Raw genomic sequence first — 10520 nt, 5'->3', positions numbered from 1 at the left:
AGGCAGCCTTCCCACGGGGTGGGGTGTGTTTTAGCTGCATTTCAAGCCAGCGGCCGCTAGGCTGGGAGAAAAGAAGGGAGGGGAAAGGCGAGGGGAGACCCAGCCTGCCCGGCCTTACGTTCCGCTCCGGTGCGGTGGCAACGGGGCTCCGATCCGAGCGCGCAGCCCCCGCCGCCTCCGTCCCGTCCTCGAGGACCGGATCGCCGCCGGCAGCCGCAGAAAGCGTTTCGGACGGAGGAGGAGGAGGAGGAGGGGGCCAACTTGAGGAAACTAACGTAGGTGGCTCTTTGGCGGGCCGGGGGCGGAGGGCTGCTCCAGCGCGGCCGCGGGAGCTGGGCACCCCCGGCGCGTCCCTCCCATCCCCGCCGCTTGCCTCTTCCGCCTGGCCGAGCGGGCCCCGCCGGCGCTCGTCTCCCCGGGATCCAGCTGCGGAGAGCGGAGCGGCGCTGGCATAACGCCCCGCCGCTTCCCTTTGTGCGCTCCGAGCGTGCCGGAGCAGCGTCGCCGCCGATCGCGGCGCGCCCGCCCCACTTTCGCCCGCTGCGCCCCGCGCGCCTCTGGAGCGGCCTTTCGGGGCCAGCCCTTCCCTCCCGGGCGCGGCGGGCCCTCGGCCGGAGCCCCCGCTGGCCTCCCCGCTCCCGGGAGGGTGGGCGGCGGCGTCTGCGGGGGCTTGGGCCGCCCGGACCTCGGGAGCGCGAGGAGCGGCGTCTGCGGGCAGGCGCCGGGCTCGCTCCTGCGCTAACCTGAAGGGCAAGGCCGGCGGTGGGCAAGCGCACCTGGCGCGCCGGGGCTGTGCTCGGAGCCGCGGAGCAAGCGAGGCCGGCAGGCGCGGCGCGGCGTGGCGTGGCGTGGCGTGGCCGAGCGAGTGGGCGGAAGGGGTGGGTGCAGGCTCGGAGCGGGGAGCCGAGAGACGGGCTGGTTTCACGCTGGGTTCGCGTGCGGCTGCTCCGATTCCGCCCCTGGGTAGGAAGGCGCCGTTGGCAGCGGAGAGGTTACTTCAGGGGGACGCGGGAGAAGTCCTGCAGCGACTAAATCCTTTTCTGCCCTCGGTTCTCGCCCTCCGTCGCGCGTAATCCCCTTTCCCAACACCCGAGTTTTACATAATCCTTACAACACCCCTGCGAAGTAGGCCTGTAAGATTCTTCCCATATCGCTGAAGACTCAACTGAAGGCAGTGAACACGAGCCAGCCAATTAATCAGGTGGCAACGTTTCTTTGCTTATTTCTTTATAGAATTTAAAGAGCTGGCCATCCCAATCTCGGGACTGCTCACAGTACAAAACCTAAAAACCAGAAATAATAAAACAACATTACAACAAAGCTGAGGGCTCTCAAAACCAGAATCCAATCAAGCCATACCTGTCGGGCTCTGCTAACAGCCCGGCCCCAGTGCCTGAAGAAAAACCCAACTCTTTGAGGCTTTCTGGAAGGCTAGCGGGGTTGAGATCTCAGATTTGTAAATTAGGTGCTTTCAAGCTGGATTTTGTTTCTTGGCGACTTGATCTGTCCCTGGTCGTGTCCGATTAAATCAATGCAACCTTTTGTAGGGCTGTGCTGAGATCCAGATTTGAAGAAGGAAAGGTGATGCGATGCGTGTGGGTGTCCATGTTACACCTGTCAGCTACTCTTCAAAGAAGCTGCATCTGTTGGTGGGCTCCTGCCGGAAAACCTATGTTTGGGTTAAGGAGGGACCAACAGGTGTGAGATCCCAACAGGTATGATAGGCACGTCCATACATGCTCCAGATCAACTTTTCTCCTTCAAATCTGGATCTCTACCCAGGACAAATATTAAGCAGCTCTTTCAGGACATTCCAGAGATCTTCTCAATCCCATCAGCCTACTGGATCTGTTTGTCTTCCCTTCTACGTCCTTCCACATTGCCAAGCTTGGCTGCTTTGTCTAGTTCAGAATCTACTTGTAGCACAAAATATGTGAGCTTTTACTTGCTGATCATTGCCTCGAGGGGAGTCATCAGCCTTTATTTGGTCCAGAACTTATCTAGAAAGCTGCTTGCAGTTCATGGTACCCATAACTCACTTTATCTCCCTCTTTCTCCATTTCCAGCTCTCACTGGAAAGACCATTGCTTCACTGTTCTGATCTTGGTTGTCATTCAGATGTCCTTCTCTTTCAGGATTTTGTCTAAGGTTGCCATTGTGATCTGGAACGGTTGGATTCTAAAGAATAATCAAATGGAACACACACAGATCTAAGTTAGTGTCTGGTTTCATTTTGGAAATGCACCATCTGAACTCTTGTCCACTTTAGCTCAATCAAAAGGGCTGAAGTCAGTAGATCCCTAAAAAAGAGTAGAATTGGCCCCTCCCTAAAATTTCATCAGATCCCCACTATTAAATGAAGGGATCAGTCCTCCAATTGAAATCTTGCTGCATGGGAGCCATTTAGAATCCAGAGGTGTTTTTGGATGTAGTAGTGCTGTTGGGACGAACGTGTTTTGGAGCTGTACTGATATATTTGAAAGTGTATTTTTTACCGCTCAAAAACCTTTCCTTCAACCAGAATATTGCATCGCAGTTGGAGTTCACTTAGTTGTCCATTGTTTGGAAAAATGGCACCCGTGGCTAATCTTTCCAGGGAGTAATCTGACATCCTGTTTCTGAAAATAACCTCCTTTTTCTTTCATTGGTCGTTGGTTGGTTCGGTTAGATGACTAGGAGTTTGCTGAGAAACCTTTGGGCCATGATTTGATTTTGGTTATATTGCTATCAGTGACATGCTTGCAGGAATTGGAGTGTTGGCAGGGTATGGCCAAAAAAGTCAAAATGGCAGCTGTGGTGATGTGATCGAGGTTCTACCTGTTCTGTGCATCATGACACCCCTAAAAATGAGCCGAGCTTCAATCACACTGCCAGAACTGTCCTCTTGACCTTTTTGGCCATACCCTGCAGTCAACCCTGGTAGGAACATTTGAGTTGAAACGGGAGAGACTCAGGCATGAAAATAAGCTTGCTTGGTTTCAGGATCTGAAAGATCCTTGCCATGGGTGACAGTCAGAGACTTGTATCAAAGACCACACGAGTTCCCCAAACCTTTTTGCACAGCCACCGAGTGGGCAACCAACTTTTGGAGGAGATCCAAGCAAAGGCAAAGTGAAAACTAGGCTAATAAACTAAACCATGGTTAATGTAATCACAGATAAGTATCCTGAGTAATTAGTTAATTATTTACCTTGCCCATCCTTTTCGCAGACTAGTCCTTCTGCTTGTGTTGGTGAAACTTATAAAAGAAGCAAATCATGTGATATAACACACACACACAAAACCACATATTCCAGCACATTCAATGTGTTTTCCTCTTCCTTATAACAGTTTAGCAGAGACAATGTCATTATTACAGATCAACAGATTCTCAGTGCACCTTCAGAAATTGCAGTGTAAGTTGGAATAAAGATATTATCTCAGGAAAAATGAATTCGATGAGAAATATGAATTTAATTCAGGGGTTTACACATGCAAAGTGTGTAAAAAAAAGAGGGCTTCAGTGGTGTGGTCAGACACCATCTTGATTTTTTTGACCCCTGGAGGATGCCCCACTTCAATTAATTAAATAAAACATTAATTACTGAAGGTGACACCCTAATAGTATGTTTAATCTATGAATTAACTTGGCATCACTTTAGTTGATAATGAAAAAAGTAAACTAGTTCTTTAAATAATAATATATACCCTATAATATACCTTACCTTTGATGTCAGCTATTTTTCTATCCTTTTTATAGCTGCTGTTTTTATTGTACTTGCTGTGTACGCTTTGAGTCATGTTTAATGATAGAAAGCAGGAAGCAACTTTTATACATAATTAATATGAGAAGGAGGAGAATCTCATCAAGCTTTAATGTTTTATTCTTGGATTAAGTTTTTATTGAAGTGCTAAATTAAATTGCCAAAATTCTGCATGTTTAAGAGAATATGTTGCAATTTAGAAAGGTCTCCAAATAACTATTGCAGGACAATAATGAAACAGGTGCACTCATTATTTTGGTAAATAATGGGATTTAGGCTTTTTGCAGTCCTGGTAAACTAGCTGATAATGGTAACTGATTTATGAATTCCAAGCTGCAATTCCGTGCACATTCTGTGGAATTGCAACCCCATAAATTCTTGCAGATTTGCCTTTGAGTCAACGTGCACAGGACTGATTTGTAACTGTGAAGCGTCTGGCCCAGAAATGCCAGTGTCTGGAGGGAACACACAGACCGAGTGTGAAAACCAGGTATGAACTTCCCTCTCGGACATAGCCTGGTTTCCTGCTGCGTCAGGATGAATTGCAGATTACAGATGTCTGCTTTCTAAAACTATGCAATGTATTTTGCTTTGTTAAAATTCATCTCTCTATCATCCGGCTGTCTTTATCCCCAGCCATTTCCAGGTTAGGATACAGTAGGTTTCCTGCTGGGGGCCGAGGTTTTAGCTCAGTGTTTCTCAAACTTGGCAACTTTAAGATGTGTGGACTTCAACTCCCAGAATTTCCCAGCCAGCCATGGAGAGTTGAAGTCCACACATCTTAAAGTTGCCAAGTTTGAGAAACACTGCTTTAGCCCATAATCATAGCTCACCATGTCATCTGAATCTGAAAGAAAGGCTTCCTTTGTGAACAGCTCAAAAATATTCTCGAGTCATTCTGTTTCTGTTTCCCATTTTTTATTTCTTCTCCTCACTGGTGCACAGGGAGAGGTGAAGTATTAACCCCCAAGAGCTGGAGGAGACTAACACCAATCAGGCCTCTGTGGATGTTTTCCCTAAAGTGTTCAAAATAAAAAAAGGGGGGCTTTTCCAGGATAAACCCCAGCAGCTGTTCAGGGGTCTGGCCCCAGGTTATTGTGCTGGGGTCATTGGGTCAAGTGGTGCAAACAGGCACCGAGAAGTTTTCTTATGAAGATGCTCAGACAGAAATGAGGGAATCAGAGGTGAGTTAAACACCAAAGCCGTATTTTGACGGGCAGATCAACTTGGGTATGTTTGGGTATGGGGAAGTTTTACCTATCTGCTGCTTTTTCATCTTACGCAGCCGGTAGATCATTTTCTTTCCAACCTGTTTCAACTCAAGAGGCACGAAGTATATCTCCATTAAAATGGTTGTGCAACTGAACAACATCATTGGCTTTTAGGAGATGCAAAATAAGCTTTGCAGGAGCTGAACAGCTAGGTCTAACCTTCCTAAACCATGGGCTTTTCAAAGGATTAGAGCGGGTTTACATTTTAAATTTGTGCAACTCTTGAAAATTGGGGATCCAGACAACGAGCTAACCTCTTCTGTATATTTTGGATGCTCTGAAACTGTAGTTGTAATCCTGTAGTCTTTCCTGAGAGTAAACCACTAAGTGCAAGGGTACATATGACCCGCAATACATAGTGTTGTGATTTCTTCTTCCTAGTGTCTTCCTGGAGATGCAGGGTCCGCTTTTCGGATCAACGAACGCCGTTTCACGTGATCGAACGCAGCAGCCGGGTCCAACTGGGTGATCTTCATGTCCGCGTCAGTTGAAGATCATCCAGTTGGACCCGGTTGGTGCATTCGATCGTGTGATGAAGACAGGTGCTTCTTACGCTGTCTTCTAGTTATTCTTTTTTAAGAGATTTGAAATGGAGAATGTGTACAAGCAGTTTGCAACCTCCCTGTGCTTCAGTGGCTCTGAGAATCGGGGGGTCTGCTGGGTGGGGAGAAAGTAGAAAGATACAGTGGGGGCCCTAGTTTGAGTTCCCAAATTTTAATATGGACTTTTGAGGGTAAAGTTGCCTTTCAGGTGAACATGCTGGTAACCCATCTAGCTACGAATTCTAAAGAGTTACAGTCCTAAAATACTTGGGGGCACCAGGTTGGGGAAGCATATGCTAGGATGGCATAAAACCAGTTATCTGATCCCCCTCTTTCTCCTCCTCCATTAATTGCATACCCCACTTCTACCCACTCATGTGTTTGTCTGATGTGCTTAGGGTTAGGGTTTCTTTGAAAGAACGAAGCTGCGAAAAGTTCTTTGGGGCTGTATTTGCGTAATAACACACTTAACCTGAGGTAAGCCATTTTTTGAGTTGGCGCGGGAACTTCCACTGCCTCCCATGCATAGTGGCTATTTTTGTGCAACAGGCCAGGCCACAAAAAAAGCTAGCCAAAGTTAACCCAAACCAAGTCTAACCCTAGCGACATCCATGGGAGAGAGTCAAAAAGCTAAGAGGGCATTAGCAACCATGCAATCCAAGCCTTCTGGTGCATTGCAAGGTTGTGGCCACCATCCTGACCTTTTTGACCTCCCCTTGAGCTGCCCCTGGCTAACTCTAACCAAGGTGAACCCCAACCAAGCTTAGCACATTTTGTAAATATCTTCATCTTATCTGGTTCACCGTGCTGGTTGAACCCAGTTGTAGAGTTGTACTCCTCATCCCTCTGTTTGGGGTGTGGGAAAACTGGCAGAATAAGCTTCTGTCATCCCACCAACCTGAGAACATAATCTGAGGAGCCATCAGATCTATCTGAGGGAAGTTTAAACCGTACCCACCCCCAGACGTAAGAACTGCATAAGCTTTGGTGAAGCTATTAATAAGTCGAGATTATTGACTGCTGGCCAAGAGAACTGTATACTTTGACTGTGTTTACAAGTTCTCGGGTTTTTTGGCCCCTGCCCAGCAAACATGCAGCCTGTCCAAAATGGGCGAACCAGGTGATATGTTCCAGTCTCGAAGGAGTGAGTCTGTGTAACCAACTCCTGCTATTGGCAACAGGGTTGGCGTGTCAAATAGTGGGCTAGGGTTCCTTTTGGAACGCTTACAGGAAAAGAAAGTCATCAACAGGTTGGATAATTACTGTAATTGCCACATAATAATATATTACACAGTTGTTACACGGTGACATCTAACGTTAAGAGAAAGGCAACATTTATTTTAATAGTAAAAGTAAAGTCTCCCTTGAGCTGAGTTCAACGCCTGGTGACTATGAACCTGCTCATGTTGCTTTCTTGGCAACAGTGCAGAAGTGGTGTGCCAGTGTCTTCTGGAGTGTCTTGGTCTCCCCATTGCTCTAGGATTTCCTGGTGGTCTCCTTTCTAAAGAATAAACCTGGTCCAACCTTGTTTAGCTTTTTTTCACATCAGCTCGTTTTGGCGAGGGGCTGCCATCTGCTCTGAGGATTTATACTTCCCTGAAGTAGCTCAGGATGGTGTTCCTAGTTCTTCTGGTGCACGATTTTCTCAACAAGCTTGTGAGGTTAGACGCTTTCTCAAATCAATCAATCAATCAATCAATCTTTTATTATGGTCACAGACCAGAATTACAAATAAAATACAAATTTGTACAAATACAAATAAAGATGCATTAAAATGAAATAAAACAAAACATGATAATATTAATGGTGGGATCATCAGTGGGCAATCAAAGTCTGCCTAATTTTACAGACAGTATAACAAAATTTAGCTACGTTCAAAGAAACAATCATACCGATCAGATAGCAACAACTGTTCATAAAAAAGACCAGAATTTCCCAGGCATTTTATCCAATAGGGAGTTATAAAATGGGTCCGTGAATCCTTACAGAAGGTACAGAATAGCAGGACATGAGCTGTAATTTCAATAGCCCCTTGTCCACAGGGGCACAGTCTCAGCTCATATGGAACTTTTTTGTATCGGCCGTCCAAAACTGCTGTAGGAAGAGCATTGCAACGTGCTAGAGTTAATGCCCTTTGGAATTTGGAGACAGTCATATAATGTAAGTACAGTGGTACCTCGGGTCACGAACTTAATTTGTTCCGCGACTCTGGTCGCGACCCGAATTGGTCACGACCCGAATCAAATTTTCCCATAAGGTTCAATGTAAATATGGTTAATCCGTTCTGACCCCTCCAAATTTGGTCGCCAACCGATTTTGGTCGTGTCCCGAATCAAATTTTCCCATAAGGTTCAATGTAATTACGGTTAATCCGTTCTGAACCATATGTATTTTTTTTAAAAAACCATAAAAATATGAAACAAAATACAGTACAGTGCAGTATGAAGAGAGAGAACGCTAACCTTGCTCGAGGCGACTTCTGGCGTGGAGGACAGGAAGGCGGGTGGGGAGGCGGTTATTGCTTAGAGGGAGAGTCCCCCTCCCTACAGGAAGCCACGACCACGTGTCACAGCAGGGAAAATGGCAGCGGATCCTGTTCATCACCCGATGCGGAGTTCGCGGACGGAAGCAAAATTTTGCAAACAGTGCTGTTCGTGACCCAAATTGGTCGTGAACAGAAGCGTTCGTGACCCGAGGTACCATTGTATCTTGCTGGTTTATAAAAATGGGCTTGACGCTTTCTCACATTACATTTCTGCTCCAGACTCAGATTTCATTTATCTGACCATTGCCTGACTCTTCCTTCTGTTCCTCAAGGTTATTCTTACTTCCCATTACATCAGCCAACATCAGTACAGGGCTTTGGTTGAAGATATGGCAGACAGTAGGGCTAGTAAAAATATGAGTGACCCCTAGATGGCAGCAAAGAGATGCAGAAAACTAACTTTGCTGCCATCTGGGGCCATCCAGGTGTTTGCAGTCCAGATCTGGCAGACTTTTAAAAAAAAAAAAATGTTACCAATTTTCTTAAAATGACAAATGAAACTAAAAAGCCCAAAACGTGTGAATACAATTCAGATGAAACAAAAGGTAGAAATCTAAATAAAACAAATGAGCATGAATACATTGAAAAGGAATTGTAAAAGTAAAAGAAGAGAAAGAAGAAAGTGATCTGGTAGACCTGAGAGAAGAAGCAGATATTGTAATGGTAAGTGGGAATGACCTTGGGAGACAGAAGGAAGAGCCTCAGACTAGACAACGGTCAGCTAAGAGAGATCTCAGCCCACAGAAGGAATGCGGGTATGGCAAACGTCTTCTTTGACTGTCAAGGCAAAGAGGGGAGAGATGTACTTTCAGACCTTCAAGATTCTGTTAATGTAACCTTTACTGTAAAGCTAGTGCTTCTGGGTGTGCTTCTTGTCTGGCCTACCTCACAAGGCTGACAGATACAGCCCTGGCTCTGCTCTCCGCTCCACTTTTTTTTTTTTAAATAAATTTTATTAAAAGTTTTTAAAAGAACGTAAAAACGAACACAAACTAATACAAAATAGACCAAAGAAAGAAGGAGAAAAGGAAAATGAAAAAAAGGTGCAGTGAAAAAGAATAAAAGAGTTATAGAAAGAAGCTTCCAATTTTCTTTGCAGCAAATATAAATATGATTACCGTTACTCTACGATTACAAAAAAACCTCACTTTTCTGTGTTATCCGTTTTTTTCTAATCATCAAAACCACAAGTCATAAATGCATTTTTTTTCCTGTTTCATGCAAAAAGTCTCTAAGAGGTTTCCAGTCCACCATAAATACAGATATTGTCTTTTCTCTGACCAAGGAAGTTAATTTAGCCATCTTTGCAAACTCCATCATCTTCACCAACCATGTCTCCATTGTAGGTAGCGTTGAACCTGTCCACTTTTTCTCCGCTCCACGTTTTCTGTGAGCGCGTGGCATGCAGCAGCCGGCCACCTCCCTTTTGAAGGAATGGCTATTCGGTACAGTGGTGCCTATGTGCATGTTTCCACAGAAGACCCCTGAAATGACCAGAGTAACGTGGATGGCCCCTTCGATCACATTTATGGAGTCGTTCAGCTTCGTGAATGGAATTATTCTGCCAAAGATCTACAAAACCTAGCATTAAAGACAAAGAACAGGGGTGGGATTTTTATCCTGTAAGCCCTGGGAAAGTATGTTTTTATATAAACAGTGATTGGGTGGTATAAATCTCAGGCCAGGTTCTCCCCAAAATGAATGGTAGAAATTACAATCAATTTTGCACTTTATTAGCCAAGACAATTTCAGAGTAAATACTTGTTGCTGAAGGATCTTCTCAGAACTCCCTGCTGTTGTTGCTTGGCGTTGTGTTTTGAACCCATTATTTCTTGCTTCGGCCTTGCTTCAATATTAAGAAGTTTCTCCTTTCTTTTTACTGGTTTCTTTTTCCATGTAGAAAACACATACAACATACAGTATTTCCGTTTACCTGGTTCTTTCTAGATCATTCCTGACAATAATAATATCAACAGCAACAACAACTTATATTAAATTACATTAGGACAAAATACTGCCCTGATCTGGAGCTAGTTTCTGATTTAACCAATTTTCTGGGTTTCATCAAGGGTAGTAACCCAAAAATAGCTCCATCATGCAAAGCTATGAAAAAACAAGCCTAGCCCTAACCAGAGTTAAAAGGTACATTGTGAAACTATTAATTCTTTAGCTGACCTGGTTAAGCATGTTGTGTGAATAGATCCATAGTGTTAACCAGAAAAGAGAGGAAACGAGAAGATAAGTCAGCTGAGGTATGTCCCTCTTTAGCTTAAAGACAGTCTATGTTTCAATTCCAGTTTTTCTCGGTGCAGCTGGGGTAGATCCCTGCCCAAAACCTTGGAGAGTAGAGATTACTAGAGAGTTGTCAGCACAGACCAGGGTTTCTCAACCTTGGCAACTTTAAGATGTGTAGACTTCA

The 10520-nt window shown here is 45.1% G+C and overlaps 1 protein-coding gene across 3 annotated transcripts in view; it reads left to right on the top strand.

The window, feature by feature from the left end:
- Window positions 1–10520, top strand: part of CUEDC1 (CUE domain containing 1) — an 85636-nt gene continuing 75116 nt past the window's right edge. For 2 of the 3 annotated variants that reach the window (XR_015798168.1, XR_015798169.1), the window contains exon 1: window positions 1–275. The gene's annotated coding sequence lies outside the window, so the exon portion shown is untranslated. The remainder of the gene's footprint in view (window positions 276–10520) is intronic. The other variant, XM_088152326.1, reaches the window with a different exon arrangement.

The sequence above is a fragment of the Python bivittatus genome, unplaced genomic scaffold, assembly GCF_059951505.1.
Source record: "Python bivittatus isolate LINGU-HERP-01145 unplaced genomic scaffold, Pbiv_v1 ctg000690_np1212, whole genome shotgun sequence".
Lineage (NCBI taxonomy): Eukaryota > Metazoa > Chordata > Lepidosauria > Squamata > Pythonidae > Python > Python bivittatus.
Note: the sequence above shows the minus strand (reverse complement) of the source record. Positions and strands in the feature narration are given on the sequence as shown.